At 44.8% G+C, this 16,285-nt stretch overlaps 1 protein-coding gene and 1 long non-coding RNA gene across 2 annotated transcripts in view; one reads left to right on the top strand and one right to left on the bottom strand.

Annotated features, from left to right (window-relative positions):
- Window positions 1-16,285, bottom strand: part of LOC138959322 (U3 small nucleolar RNA-associated protein 6 homolog) — a 239,086-nt gene that overhangs the window by 147,489 nt on the left and 75,312 nt on the right. The window lies entirely within an intron of this gene.
- Window positions 13,056-14,914, top strand: LOC138959317 (uncharacterized). Its single transcript, XR_011453687.1, has 2 exons — window positions 13,056-13,281; window positions 13,508-14,914. It is a non-coding gene; the product is annotated as an uncharacterized lncRNA (long non-coding RNA).

Here is a 16,285-nt window from a genome sequence, read left to right as displayed (position 1 = left end):
ACAAAAGGCGGTGACAAGCCATGCTTTCCGTCATCAAACTGTTTCAAATTACTACAACGTTTACACATTTAGGTTTTACACATCACAGTGGCAAGCTTCACGTGTCCTTTTGACACGCGCGCACCACAACAAACAACAACAACAAAAGCTCTGAAAAAGTTACATTACTGCCACCTTCCTCCGCTGTCACTCCAAACCTATTTCTATTTGTTAAATGCACAAAAACTGTTACTGTTCGGAATTAAAACAAAAAGTCGTAGCTCCTTCTCTTTATGCAAGAAATCTCGATCATTGCTATGATCACAACACCTCGAACTCGCCAAGTCACGCAAAAATGCCGGCCGGCCAAACAGAGCTACATTTTTTCACTTGTAATACAAGAAAGCCCCGTCATTTCTATCCCCCCAACACCTCGAACTCCAACCGCGCAAAGTCAAAAACGCAGCAACGAACGAAGGGCCGGCCGGTCGGTCGGAGTTACCCGCTTGTTATTAGTAATAGACAAGGGAGGGGTGTAGACAACCCAGTGCTGACACACGGTATGTGTGGGCAACGATCCCCAATCCCCAACACAACAGCCCGGAGACGGTCCTGACCCCAATCCATCACAGCGAATCTGCGCCATGGGAAAATAGATTACTAAGTCTGACAGTCACTAGTCTACTGCCTAACAGATTCCACTCTCCGCAAAACAAGCGGAAAACGTAAGGGACGGGACTGTTGCCTGTGTTTTGGTAGTATAGGTACCCTTCTTCGGTAACCGAGTAGGGAAATGGATGAAGTTTGTCAAGATTTGTGTGCATGAGTTGGCCTGAATGTGTGGAAGGGTAATTTATTGGAAATTGTCTCTCTCTCTCTCTCTCTCTCTCTCTCTCTCTCTCTCTCTCTCTCTCTCTCTCTCTCTCTCACACACACACACACACACACACACACACACACTGCACGTGCGCGCATACACACACACACACACTCCACACGCGCCCATTCAGACACACACACACTGCACACGCGCTCATACACACACACTGCACACATGCCGCCCATACACACACACACATACACTGCACACGGCACGCACACACACACACACACACACAGCACAAGGTGAATGGAAGTGACTGCCATCCTGTCCAAGGACTATACAGATGCGAACCCGCTGTATGTAACCTGAACCTTTAGTCGCACATTCTTTCATCTAAACCGGTAACTGACTACTCATTAAGCAACCCCTTCTTCAAAGATTTTAGCGAGATAAACTGTGACCTCAAAAACTGTCCACACATACGAGAATGTCACCTCCCAAGGCGCGTTATCACCTCGTGTGGGAGTAAGCTACAGTCTATTGTTCTGACCATCATGCAATCTTCATTTATCTCTTGCTTAGCACACGCCTGTTAGGCCTGGCGCTCACCTATGTAACTTCAGCAGGACAGACGACGCACTGCAGATTATCCCAGCCCGCTACACGTTGCGTGAAAGGAAAACAGGCCAAGTACTCGTCATAATGCCTATCGCAGCATCAGTAATATGCAATGCGTCGTCTGTGCCGATGAAACTGCGCAGGTATATTCTACCCTTTACTAAGTCAAACCGAATCACAGAAAGGCCGAAAGTAGAATGCTCGTTTTAATGATTTTCGTTGTGAAATGTGATAGGGTTTCGACGCAACAAATCATCAGTTGCATCCATATGTATAGGGATCATCCCCATACGCTTGTTGTTTGTTGATGCTCGTAAATGTCTATTTTTGCATTAGGAAGTTCATGTATAATGTACTAGAGGAATACCCGGCTTCGCCGGGGTGAATCGCGAGACAGAGACAGACAGCGTGGCGGTTCATCACAATCACCTCTGCAAGCGAAGTCCTGTCAAACGGGATTGAGAATTTTAGAGCTTATTTCTTAGCCCTATCTTATCTGTTGTGGCTTCTCAAATGCCAGAACATACAGACAGACAAAAGCCGCTAGACCCCATCACAAACAGAACTCTACAATCAACAGGTTTTTTCCCCCACACACACACACAAACACACACACAGAGAAGCCGTATATATATATATGCATATCTGTATCTATAAATATATAGAGATAGGTGAGAGTGTATTTTTCGCGTGGCTATAAATTGATTCGACCTTTTCACTTTGACAGTAAGAACAACTTACGGGTGCAAGGGAAGCGTTCTGGACAGCGCAGTGACATTCTAAAAATAGTCACTCTCAGAAACGGGAATTTGGGGTGAACGGCGCGACAGAGACAGACAGCGTGGCGGTTCACCACAATCACCTTTGAAAGGCGAAGTCCTGTCAAACGGGATTGAGAATTTTAGAGCTTATTTCTTAGCCCTATATTATCTACTGTGGCTTCTCACATGCCAGAACATACAGACAGACAAAAGCCGCTAGACCCCATCACAAACAGAACTCTATAATACATAGGTTTTTGCCTACACACACACACAAACACACACACACACAGAGAAGCCGTATATATATATGCATATCTGTATCTATAAATATATAGAGATAGGTGAGAGTGTATTTTTCGCGTGGCTATAAATTGATTCGACCTTTTCACTTTGACAGTAAGAACAACTTACGGGTGCAAGGGAAGCGTTCTGGACAGCGCAGTGACATTCTAAAAATAAATAGTAACTTACAACTGAACGGGAAAGCCACACGAAGGAAGGGAGATAAACGCCAAACACTGGAGAAGATAAGGAAGAGTTACTTATAATGGTGAAATGAACACAAAAACGAACATGAGTTTAGCGCTGCGCGCTGAGAGCACGTGTTGAAATATCTCATCGATGATATTGTGTCCGGGGTGTAGCTGAATACGGTGTCCAAATTTGAAAAAGAACCACCGAGAACTTTGGCGTTGTGATGTGGTGTAGCGGCTATGGTGTGTCGGTATGGGGGCCCGGGTAAGCTGAGGTGGAACCAAAATAGCTGAGGTGGAACCAAAATCGGTTCCGCGCTGCGCGCTGAGAGCACGTGTTGAAATATCTCATCGACCAGGTTGTGTCCAGGGTGTACCTGAATATGATCACCAAATTTGAAACAGATCCATCGAGAACCTTGGCCGCGCATCGCGCACAGACACACAGACACACAGACACACAGACACACAGACACTAGTCGTATATATATATAGATAAAGCTTAAAATAAAGGTACTAAGAAGTTGTTTCCGCGGCATAACTCCCCTTTACTATTGCCTTCAATTTGGACCGCTTTTGTCCCTACCTTATTTGATCCTAAAAATAGCAATCTAGTCTCATTAGTCTGAAAATAGCTCTCTGTCTCTGAGTACTGCTGTCTGACATTCTCTTATTAACAGAATAGAATATGCTGGGAGGGGCCGGGGAGAGAGAGAGACTGCTAAAAATAGGGCAGGTATAATTGATCGAAAAATGACACCATAGTACCACCCTGAGCTGACCAGCACTGACACCAGTAAATTGAATGACCACCACACAAACATGCGACACTTGCTGGAATGTCCTTTAGCGTCAACAGTCAGCGAAACGCCGAAACTTATTTCAAACCGCTGAAAATATTGCCGTCATTTCGGCAGAGGTGCCTTAATTAGCTCGTTTGTTTGTTTGCTTGTTGTTGTTGGTGTTGGTGGTGGTGGTTTGTTGTTGTTGTTGTTGTTGTTGTTGTTGTTGTTGGTAGTTGTTAGTTGTTGTTGTTGTTGTTGTTGTTGTTGTTGTTGTTGTTGTTGTTGTTGTTGTTGTTGTTGTTGTTGTTGGTAGTTGTTAGTTGTTGTTGCTGTTGTTGTATCATTATTCTTCACTATGCCATAAAAACGACGCAATGGATTGCCCCAAACTCCCCATAATTGGCGACACTTTTGTGGCCATTTCGCCAAATGTGCCGAAGAAAATAAATCCTAGCGCCATTCCTGCGGCCTTGAGTCATTCAGTCGTCTTGAAATAGTAGGGACAACTTCGGTTACATCGCAACCAGTGCGCCGTTACTCTTCGCTCCTGTCAACCCACACCCCCGCAAAGAAACACAATCATGTCTTGCCCCAGCAACAAAGCATATCCACCGACCCACTGCCAACAGACGACAACAGACCAAACAACACCAAACACAGGTGCAACAACGGCAGACACATTCCTGATTTCTGCTCGCCAGACTGACTTCGCGCTTTCTGATTGCCGTTACAAAGGGTGGGAGATTGTATCAATTCTGCCTGATTTCACCTCACTGGGGACACGGCCGCTCACCTCAACGAACAACGCCATTACTCAGCTTCATCGCTTCTTCTTCTTCTTCTTGTCGATCACTCAGATGGAAACGCCGGTTCTCCGCACAAATGTTGCCGTGCGCTGTAGGTCGTCCAGACTGCCATAGAGCTTCCCTTGCACCGTGGTCGCCTCCGCCCAGATCTGGCTCCTGAGGCCATCGTGTAGTGGGCAAGTCTCAGTGCAGCAGGTGTTCCGTTGTCATGCTGCCTGTTTGACAAGGGCACTGGTTGCTTCATCGCTTTGTAGCTGCTCCATGGGCACTTTTACTCGGATTGAGGTAAAATATGCGCGCTTAAGGCATGGGTGCACTGTGGACAAAAATGTCGGGACCACTCGAACGACCAGTGCAATTGCTCATTTCAAGCCTCGTGTATCATGTAGATACTCAAAAGTAAGGCCAACCTTGCACGTGGTTCATAGCGGTGTGTACAGGACAGGAGAACCACAAAGCCCTGGCCCTTTCAGTACACGTCAGCTGCAAAAACTAACTTTGCATTGTGTCAACTGGCAAAGTCATTGTTTGTGCAGCTCCCCACCCCATTCCTTCTTTACCGCATTCCGGTGCAGGGACTCGGGACTCGGGAAGTCTCGGCTATTTGAGCTGGGACACAAAGCTACTGTACGGGCAACGTGGACTAACTGGTAAGCCAACATCGGGCGAATAAGTTTGGACCCAATCATGTCTGTGGCTTTTTGCTGTTTACGTTTTCTATCGTGTGTAAATGACTCACTGAGTGACAGACAAAAATACTGACAATTGTAAACAAGGTTAGACAGTCTCAGAGTATGCGATAAATATGGTGTTGCTCTTAAGTCTGTTTAAACTAAGAGGATCTAGGAACTCTCAAGAACACAAGCATACACCTATAATTTCTTCGGTATTTTTTTATTTAAATGAAGGAAGTTAGAAACTCTCATGAACACAAGTACAAAACTCTTATTTTCTTTTGGGAATCTATTCAAACAATAGCAAGAAATAAACTCTCGTGAGACCTAACAAGCACAGGCAATGGGCGGTGGACGTACTAAGAGAAAACTCTCGTGAATACAAGGATAAAACCTATCATTTCTCTAGCATGTCCACTAAAAACTAAGCGAGGGGGGGGAGGGCTTTCGAACTTAAAAAAAATGAATGGGGGAAAAATGTTACATGTATTTTCTTTGGTGAATCTATTCAAACGAGCAGGGGAAGAAACTCAAATCAGAACACGTGCACGCAATGACACTTTGGAAAGTCTAACCATGGCATGCGAAACCGTATAGGAATGAATCACAAAGCACACACAGGAACGATGCCATCTGCAACTTTCGTTTCCTTCCCACACATTTTGATTTGCATGATTACGATCTCATGCAGCCCGTCCAGGAAAATCCCTCAATCTCTGTCTCTGCAAACTATTCTTTCTCCCAGAGTTGGTCTACTATCTCCAGGTTTGCGGCGTTGAAAACGCTCATCTGTTAGGGCATCTTTCAGACCAAATAATGGTATTAAAGAGGGTCACATCCGCTGGTCTCAAGTACAGATCACCTTGGTGCTTGTCTCTCTCTCTCTCTCTCTCTCTCTCTCTCTCTCTCTCTCTCTCTCTCTCTCTCTCTCTCTCTCTCTCTCTCTCTCTCTCTCTCTCTCTCTCTCTCTCTCTCTCTCTCTCTCTCTCTCCTATTTTGATCTCTCTCTTAATTCTTTTTTCTCTCTCTCTCTCGCAGCATGGCTACCTGGTGAACCGAACTGAGCTTAGACCCTTTCCCATGCTGTCTGGTCTGTGGACCAAAGGATTAGAGGACAAACGCCGAATGTAGACTCTCTGCAAGGCGGGGAAATTGCGGTGTGAATGTTCTAACTTCATCACCCACAGCATCTGCCATTTCTGTCGTGGTGAGAGTCGTGGTGAGAATGGTTTGTGATGACATGAGGAACAACCTGGAATGACTGAGGGAAAACCGAGTATCGAGGAGGAGGGGGGGGGAAGAGGTGTGGTCTTGGCCGGGGACGAGGAGAGAAGAGAGCAAGAGAGAGAAAGAAATTGAGAGAGAGAGAGAGAGTGTGTGCGTGTGTGTGTGTGTGTGTGTGTGTGTGTGTGTGTGTGTGTGTGTGCGTGCGTGCGCGCGTGCGTGCTTGTGAGGTGTGCAACGGGTTTAAAGCGAAATTTTGTGTCCGCTACACCTAGATGAAGAACAGGAGGATAGACGGTAAGACGGACACGCACATTGCAATCAGTACGACATGCTAAGCATGCACTTTGTCAGTCACGTTGAATAAATAGAGCGAATAAATATAACCCGGATCAGGACTAAACTTCAACAAATCGTCCGTTCAAAACTCACCATTGTCTCTAAAATTGCTAACTTCAACAATGTAGGTGCAAGTGTTACTTACGTGATTAATCATCAGGCAAAAAAGGCAGTAAGCAGTGAAAACATGCTCTCTCGGAATGCTGATGTCAGAGTGAACAAACAGGAGTGAGGTCAGGACTCGAGTAAACAAACAACAAATCTGTTGTTTCAAAAGATGTGGACTTCAAGATTCTCGTCAGTGAAAGGGTTAACACATGAGTAACTCCTAATTAAAACCAACAAACTATCCTTTGCTGACTTTCTTTCTTTATTTGGTGTTTTACGTCGTTTTCAACCACGAAGGTTATATCGCGACGGGGAAAGGGGGGAGATGGGATAGAGCCACTTGTTAATTGTTTCTTGTTCACAAAAGCACTAATCAAAACATTGCTCCAGGGGCTTGCAACGTAGTACAATATATGACCTTACTGGGAGAATGCAAGTTTCCAGTACAAAGGACTTAACATTTCTTACATACTGCTTGACTAAAATCTTTACAAACATTGACTATATTCTATACAAGAAACACTTAACAAGGGTAAAAGGAGAAACAGAATCCGTTAGTCGCCTCTTACGACATGCTGGGGAGCATCGGGTAAATTCTTCCCCCTAACCCGCGGGGGGTCTTTGCTGAATTAAACCTTCACTGCAATATTGCTGACATGGACTAGGTTTAACCAACTATTGTTAGTGAAGACTACGCCAAACCAGCACACTAATTTGAGGGGGGAATTTTGTTTGTTTGTTTGTTTGTTGCTTAACGTCCAGCCGACTACGCAGAGCCATATCAGGACGAGGAAGGGGGGGATGAAGGGGGCCACTTGTCAAGCGATTCCTGTTTACAAATGCACTAACCCATTACTTGTGTCCCAGCAGGCTTTAGTAAAACTAAATTAATACCTACTGGAAGATTACCAGTTTCCAGTATGTTAAAATAGGCTTAACCTATCTACTGCTGGACTTACATCAGAACACTAACAGATTAAACTATACATGAATCGCGAGACAAGCGGCAAGAGAAGAGATTTTTGGAAAAAATACAGGTGAATGAGCAAGAAGGCAGAAAAAAGAAAAGAATTCATGAAGAAAAAGAGAGCATGACAGGAAAGAGGAACCAAAAATCTACCTAACAGCAAACTAGAAAGCTCCTGCGGTTCCAAAAACAGGAGGGGCCTTAAATTTCATAACCGCAGTGCCCCACTGCGGGAGAGGGGGGAATGGAACATGTCAAACTGTGACCTGCATGCCAATTCCGTGATCACAGTCAACCCTGTACGTCGCTTCCGTCAATATATCGGAACCCCCCTTTCAAGAACTCCAACAATCTGATAAAACCAGGTCTTAAAAAAGAGGAAGTCTTAAAATGGGGGGTCTTAAAAGGGGTTGTCAACTGTACAGTTTTGGTCAAACCTGCACGCCGTCAATACGAGCTGCAGACACTCGGGAAGAGACGTACTGTCCGTAGCTGACTCAAACCTGCACGCCGTCAATACGAGCTGCAGACACTCGGGAAGAGACGTACTGTCCTTAGCTGACTCAAACCTGCACGCCGTCAATACGAGCTGCAGACACTCGGGAAGACACGTACTGTCCTTAGCTGACTCAAACCTGCACGCCGTCAATACGAGCTGCAGACACTCGGGAAGACACGTACTGTCCGTAGCTGACTCAAACCTGCACGCCGTCAATACGAACTGCAGACACTCGGGAAGACACGTACTGTCCGTAGCTGACTCAAACCTGCACGCCGTCAATACGAGCTGCAGACACTCGGGAAGACACGTACTGTCCGTAGCTGACTCAAACCTGCACGCCAATTCTGTCGACATGGGCTTGGTCAAACCTGCGCACCAATTTTAACAAAAACCTACACACCGATTCCGTCAACACAGCCTAGCTTGTTCCACAGGAAACGCTTAGAAACCCCCGACTACAAACTGTGACCTAGTGCATGTAACTGGATTATGTGCACGGGGTAATGCAGGCCCTGCGCCTTGACATCACAACACTCCGGGACGCGCTTTTTGTCCGGGATGACAGCGAGGGCAACTGATGACACGGGGATTAACGCGGAACGCGCTGTACGTGTTAGAGGTTAAACAGGGATTAAAGCCCCCACGGTTCAACATGTCGGCTCCGTCAAGACAGCTATTGCTGTCTCCAAGCGTTGTCAGGCGGATGTCCTAGATATACGATGCTTGTTAGAATTTGTCGGGGGATTGAGTTTCGGCCGAAAAAGGAGGTGTAGTTAGAGTTTAAAGTTCCCCATGTCCCCGAGTTTTCAATGGAACTTTTGCGTTTTAAACCTTGGGGGAAAAAAAAGAATTCTCGTCTGTCCATTCGTGTGTCTGCCTGCCTGCTTACTTGCAATCCGTCTGTCTGCTTGCCTGTCTACTTTCCTGCGTGTCTGTACTGAGGCCGACATGCCTAGATCACAGGTAGAAATACAACTACATGAACTTCTAGCCCTCAACCTTAACAGTTTCAAGCAATAAAGAAGGCAGGCAAGCAGGAGGTGCAACTGAGGTCAGCCAACACCCCCGTCCCCCAAGGTACCGAGCAGGTAACAAAAATGCTTCTTGCGCTGTGTCCTTACCCCTGGTGACGACCTAAGCCACTTTATCTCTTGCTTACACCGCTATCATATGTTAATCCGTTTACGTGTAGACACTCGTACATATATCCACAGGTTAAAGATACCGACCTTCCCGCGTACACGATCATGGTTACCGCCACAGATCTGTTAAGACTTTTACCTGAAATAAGAGCTAGCATACTTTCACGTGGACAACATAGTTTACCAGCAATCAACAGCGTGACTGCATTCTGCGCAAAATTCAAATTTCTCGCTGAATGAATTTTGTCTTGCGTGAGGAAAACGCTGCTACTAATTCCATATCAGTTCTGTGTTGAATTCGTTCCTATCAGTTCTGTGTTGAATTATTTCCTATCAGTTCTGTGTTGAATTCGTTCCTATCAGTTCTGTGTTGAATTCGTTCCTATCAGTTCTGTGTTGAATTATTTCCTATCAGTTCGATATCTATTAGTTGCCACCGACAGGCGAAAGGTTTATATCGACCTACGATCTCTATGCCCTGTTCGTTTGAGAGAGTACATGATTAAGATTTGAAAAGGCAATAACACACATTCCATTGTGTTGTCGATATTCGTGATAAAGAAATGCATTTCCTCGTGAAGGATACATGTTTATAGCTAGAAACCAGCTTTATGAAATACATCGTCTCTCATAAAGAACTTAAAAGAAATTTGTTTAAAAAAAAAACACTTGAAAAGGAGGAGGGTGAGGGTTCAAATATTGATGCACAATTTTACTTTCACATATTCTCATTTCCTCAAGTTTTAAAGTCGTTCCAATATTATAACTTTTTCATATCCTCTATAGATTAAAGAAACATAGTCAAAAGAAGTAGACAGGTAAACGATTATAGAAACGCTTTCAGGGACAAAACTGTTGAAGGGTGCAACACTCTTTATTGCTAATTGTACAGAGAAGCCCCAAATAACATGAAATCCACTTTCACAATACCTCTCTACAATAACGTGCTTGAGAGAGAAAAGGTGTAAAACCAGCATTTAAATGAAGCACTGCGTGACGATAGCACGAGCAACCACATTACACTGCTATTACACTAGCTTGACAGCGTTAACAATAATGCAATATCGTTTCAAAAACGTTTTAGCTTGCCAGACAACCGTTTGCATCGTCGAGGGATCACTAAAGGTATTAAAATAAAAAAATTAAAAAAAGGAAGGGACATCACCCTCGACACACCAATCTCGGCAAAGTAGACGACACCATAAGAAAACATGGCGGTAATTCCTTGCTACTCGGGGCGACCTGTCTGGCCCTGGGAGAAGGAGAAGAAGATAGAATTTCCTCCTTGACTAAGCGCCGTTGTGCGGTACAGCGGCTAAAATTTGCAGAAACAGTGTCAGACGACCTGCTGCGTGAGGCATGCGCGCCATTGTTGGGCACCCTTGTCGCGGCAGGACATCATTTTCCGCTTGGCTGGCGACGGTGGGCCGACAGGAGAAGCACGCGGATCGACTTGTACATGCACAAAACCGGGTAGGTGACGATCGAGATGGTTGACGGGGAAGAGTGTGTCTGAGTAGATTGCATTAAACGAGTATGTCCGAGTATGTGTGGGTGTACAATACGGGTAGTTGACAAGACGGTCGCCTTGGAAGAGTATGTCTGAGTATGTTAGCTGGATGAGTATGTCTGAGAATGTGTGGATGTACAAGACGGGTACTTGATCAGACGGTTGCCTTGGACGAGTATGTCCGAGTATAATTATGTGGATGTATTCAATTTACAATTAGGGTAGTTGACCAGACGGTTGCCTTGGAAGAGCATGTCTGAGTATGTTGGCTGGAGGAGTATATGTCTGGGTGTACTCGTGGTTGGACAATACCGGTCGGTGGCGAATGCCTTGAGTATTATTACCCTGTAGGGTTAGGTCTGGGTGTCTGTGGGTGCATAATACGGGTAGGTGACGGTTGCCTTGAAAGGGTATGTCTGAATATATACATGTGGAGTATATTACCTTATTAGAGTGTGTCTGAGTATACATGTGGATGTCCAACTCCAATACGGGTGACTGTTGTCTTGGAAGAGTATTTTATCCTGCATGAGTATGTCTGCCATGGTTGTATAAGGTTGTCGAATACGGGTAGATGAGGAGACGGTCGCCTTGGGAGAGTATGTCAGAGTATAATAAGCTCAGACTGAGTAGTAAGCCTGGGGTAGGTGACGGTTCCATAAGAAGAGTGTGTCAGAATACACTACCCTGTACGTCTCTGCGTGTATGTGAATGTCCAACTGATACAGATCGTTGACGGCCATCGATAAAGAGTATGTCTGAGTATATATGTGGATGTAGGTGACGGTTGCATTCGCAGAGTATGTCTTAGTATATTACCTTGGATACAAACAAATTCAAAGTACACACCCCCCCCCCTCCCCCAAAAAAGTGTTTAACTTTATAAAAGATATCGGAATTGTTAACAAGATTTAAAGTACCGACTGTAAATGAATCTAAGTTTTCAGGAAACTTGTAGTTGTACATTTTACCGTGATATAGCTTAAATGTAAATATGTTTTCTCGCATGGCCACCTGGATTCTTGAAGAAGAAGAAATAACAAACAAACAAATGTCTGAGTACATAGAGATACAATATACGGGTAGTTAAAGGCTCAGTTCGTTGCGCCAAAAAAAATCGGCGCACTATCGCAGATCTGCTAACGGAGGATGATCATACAACTCCATACGTCATGAGGCCTGAACTGCCGCAAGAGAGTACATCAAAGCCGCAGAACCCTGAGCAATAAGGAAGCAATCCTCCTATATGTACCCGTTTGAACCGCAATCCGCCGCCACATTTTTCGGTCGGGTAAGCAAATGATTGCGGGTACGTTGCGAGGTGCTGATTATATCGATGTTGAGCATGTCATGGTCTATGATGTGTGGGGGAATGTACAGGAAGAAAATGGGGCTCAGTGTGTGTGTGTGTGTGTGTGTGTATGTGTGTGTGTGTGTGTGTGTACGTGCGTGTGCGTGCGTGTGTGCGTGTGTGCGTGCGTGTGTGCGTGAGAGACAGGAAGAGCGAAAGAGAAAGAAAGAGAGGTAGAGGAAAGAGAGAGAGAGGAGTACCTGAAGAGTGAAAGTCGGTCTGATCGCTTGTGACAGATGTGAAAAGAAATGGGGAGAGGAAGAGGATGCAAACATCCAAGATATCAATGACAGTCACTTGGATTAAACACACACACACACACACACACACACACACACACACACACACACACACACACAAACACAACATACACACAAACACACGCACACACATACATACATACACACACACACTCAAACACAAACACAACATACACACAAACACACGCACGTACACACACGCACGCACACACACACACACACACACACACACACACACACACACACAACATACATACACACACACACACACACACACACACACACACACACACACGCGAGCGCGCACACGCACACAGTGAACGGAGGTGGAGACAAGTCAGGAACTGTAAGGTCCATATGAAAAGCGAATGAATCAATCGGGGTGGTGAAAGGGGATGGGTAGAGATGACAGAATATTCGCAGTCATTACACTATGTTTCTGATACAGGGAGAATTTAAGTGAAAGTCTATCTGATATTTAAAAGAGAAAGTTTATCCGGTATTTTAAAAGGCTGATAAAAGTCAATCGCTTTGATGTTTGGCAGACGTAAAAAAAAAGGTTAAAACATCAAATGAAATCTAGCCCCACGTAATATATATACGACCACCCGAGCTTTACTTGCTTCGTTTTCTCAGATAACTTTGTCGATAAGATTATAACGTCTTCGGAGTGCCCCTTGAAAATCACCATAAATTCACTTGGATCGGCTCTCTTGCAGCCCACTGAGCTTAACCCGTTAGGGACCACGATCCCATATATGGGATCGGTGAAACAATTGCACATAGAAGAAGTTTGGTTGGAGATTAATTTCATATCTGTGTTAGAGATTATCAAGGGACACAACCTCTAACATTGAAATGTGATACGTCGGTAATCTCCCTTGTTTTGAAGTCACCAGCTGTCATTTGATATCGCCACGCGCCGTTTTGAAAGCAAAGATGACAACGTCACGAAGGTAAGCAAATATTGCCATGTCTAATAACATTTTTGTAAAGGTATTAAGAATAAAAGTTGTTGTTTACATCATTATCCGAAATGTGTCTTCAAAGTTTTGTCTCTGAGTCTGTCAGCATGCTTGCAATGTATTCATAAACTGCGATCCCATATATGGGATCGTGGTCCCGAGAGGGTAGGGGTTTTCCGTTTTTGGTTATTTGAAGTATGATTGGTGTTTCTTGCAGAACATTCAATGTGAACCAAGTAGTAAGCATTCTGGAAGACCTAGGGACTTTTGAAGAAGCTACAGTCTACATTGAGCCCCCTGCTGTTGGTGAGGACACGGATGAGGACAGCGGTGATGAGGATGATGGGGGAGTGGTGTCAAATCTGAACAGAAACCAACTACTTGCTGGGTCCGTTGCAACCATCGTACGGCAAGGAGTTCGTTCTTCAGTCAGAAGAAGTTGGCGTCTACCCTATGAAAATGGCCACCAGATGGTCAAGAGCGCAGAAAAAGGCAGTGCAGATTGGGCAACCATCCCTCATCAAGCACTATAATAACACCATGGGCGGCGTGGACAGATGCGATCAGAACATCTCCAAGTACCGCACACAGATCAGGTCAAAGAAGTGGACGTGGCCCCTGGTGGCTTATTGCATCGATCTTTGTGTTCAGCAGGCATGGCATCTCTATAGAGCTACCCCTAAAGCTGCTGATGATCCCATGGACCTTCTGGCCTTCCGTCGATCCATTGCTCAAGCATACCTTGCTCGTGGTCCTCGTCACGCACATCCAGGACGCCCACGCGGATTCTCTCCACTTCATCACAGGGTTCCAGACCAGATACGGTTTGACCGCCTGGATCATCTTGTGCAACCTTGGGCCACACAGCTGAAGTGCATCCACTGCGGCATGAAAACCAAACACCGGTGTGTAAAGTGCAAAGTCGGCGTTCACGATCGCTGTTTCATCCAGTACCACACCCAGTGATAGGACATATGACAGTTTCATCTCTTATCTTGCTGCTTCATCATCGTTTTATCCGTTGTCGTTCGCAATGAAGAGACATATCATTTCTTCCTGGCTTTCCTAGGAATGGGAGAACTCTATTTCCTGCCTCTACGTTTTGTTCGGTATTATTTGGCTTCAAAGATATTGAATTGATATATTTTATTCCTTTATGGCACCCACGATCATGTTTTGATTATCACAAGCAGTGAATGGACAGAATATCAAGTATCTTTTGTTGTATCACAGCCAGTGAATGAACAAATAATTGCCACTTCTTCAGTTGTCATGTGTAATGAATTGACAAAATCGTCACCATTTTCCTCCATTACCATGCTCAGCCAATTGACATTTGATCACCCCCCCCCCCCATTCCCCGTTATTATAATGAGTAAATTGAGAAATGTTCTCTTTGAGAATAGTGAAACAACTCCTTTATGTCACTGTCACGAATTATGTTGCAAAAATACTTGGTTTGGTGAGTTTGTTTTTACAGTAATTTTTTTTAGGATTTTCAGTGTTATTTTGCTTCAAAGTACACAAAAAGTACAATTTCTTTTGTGTTATAGTTCACAACTGATGTGCTGGGGAACATGTACCTGAATCATCTTATCTGTTTCATTAAACCTGCTTAAATGAAGTTTCAATCCTCTTGTGTTGTATTTCGTGTTTTATGAAAACCCCTGCCCTTTCGGGACCACGATCCCATATATGGGATCGGCATATTTTGCCTCCAAAACCTACTTTATTCTTAAAATTAACACAAATTTTTGTCTAATATGTTAATGTTACATAATAATCTCCATAATATCGAAAAATGGAGCCAAAAAAAAATTTGGTCCCTAATGGGATACAAACAGTATCATATTTTAAATGCGATGCCTTAAGGTGAATTAGTGTCTGAAGGCTGCAGAAAATAAGCTTAGTCTTTGATTTATATACCCCCAATCCAAAAAAGAAAAGAATACTCTCTCTCTCTCTCTCTCTCTCTCTCTCTCTGTCTCTGTCTCTCTCTCTCTCTCTCTCTCTCCGCAAGGAAGGTAAGAGCAATCCTCTCAACAACAACACCACCAAGCCAACCCCAAACACCCGACCTCCCTACTCCACAACAAATTAAGGGCAGAAGCAGGGTGACTCAGCTCTTGAGTAATACGATGACGCCAGTTAGCCAACAAGTCAACGATGTCTGCACCAAGACCCTCTACTCTCCGGGCTACTGATACCCCCAAAAGGTGAAAACGATTGCCTCTTGCACACTGGCTGTCACCTGGGGTGTTGTGCATGAAGAAGTGCACAACTAGGTAGGATCAAAGCGGTGAGTCGGATTGGTTGAAATTGATATTTAGTTTAAACAAGGTTTTATTCAATTAAACATGACACAATAATAAAACGAGAAACAATAGGGACACGAACTCCAGCGAACGCTTCTATTACGAGATTGAGATATATTTGAGATTTCATCTAACCCGGCCCCGTGCTTGCATGGTTCCTACCACAGATATATAGACTTACATTTATTTCTGTAATTCCCACCCAGCTGGGTACATTTTCGTGCATACGACCCCTTGTAGAAAGGTAATCTGCAGTGCTACGACCTCGTAGAAAGGTAATCTAGAGCACTAGGCAAACACCTTGGCCTCTCCGCTGTATTTGAACAACAAAACTGTAGACTGTGCCTATATTACGTTGCACAGTCACACGCATCACGACGATACCAGGAGCAGAGGTTGAAGATTAAACGACTCCAGTGGGAAAACAGAAATCACCACCCTCTTTGGGGAGTGTGTTGGGGGGGGGAGGCCGGGTTCTTCCTTTCTCTGTCTGTGTGTGTGTTTGTGTGTGTGTGTGTGTGTGTGTGTGTGTGTGTCTCTCTCTCTCTCTCTCTCTCTCTCTCTCTCTCTCTCTCTCTCTCTCTCTCTCTCAGCTCCAACTCCTGCCCGCTCTCCCACTCCCATCTAAACTCTCCCTCCCTCTTCCTAGCTCTCTGTCTCTCTCTGACACACACACTCAA

This window comes from Littorina saxatilis, linkage group LG2, assembly GCF_037325665.1.
Source record: "Littorina saxatilis isolate snail1 linkage group LG2, US_GU_Lsax_2.0, whole genome shotgun sequence".
NCBI lineage: Eukaryota > Metazoa > Mollusca > Gastropoda > Littorinimorpha > Littorinidae > Littorina > Littorina saxatilis.
This window is presented reverse-complemented; position numbering and strand designations above follow the sequence as displayed.